Source organism: Mustela nigripes, chromosome 14 (genome assembly GCF_022355385.1).
Source record: "Mustela nigripes isolate SB6536 chromosome 14, MUSNIG.SB6536, whole genome shotgun sequence".
Lineage (NCBI taxonomy): Eukaryota > Metazoa > Chordata > Mammalia > Carnivora > Mustelidae > Mustela > Mustela nigripes.
In genome coordinates, this window is record NC_081570.1 from 107,408,437 (window position 1) to 107,408,669 (window position 233).

Here is a 233-nt window from a genome sequence, read left to right on the forward strand (position 1 = left end):
ACTTCTTGAAGTCTTACTGGATTCTGTCCTGGTGGCTTGACCATGCCCAGACCCTCTAGGTCCCCTGGTATCTCCTGACTGGCCATGACTAGTTCCCTGACTCCATCCAGCTGTGGATCTTGACTCTCCATGTTGAGATCCAGTTTGGCTATGAGGGGATCCTGCGTGTGTCTGTGAGGCTCCAGCGTGCCTTTCATTGTCACTGGACTCACTGACACTAGATCCCCTTCTTG

General features: G+C 52.8%; 1 protein-coding gene across 1 annotated transcript in view; it reads right to left on the reverse strand.

The window, feature by feature from the left end:
• The window catches only part of FLG2 (filaggrin 2), an 11,037-nt gene that overhangs the window by 2,449 nt on the left and 8,355 nt on the right, over positions 1–233 (reverse strand). The gene's annotated exons all lie outside the window — the stretch shown is intronic.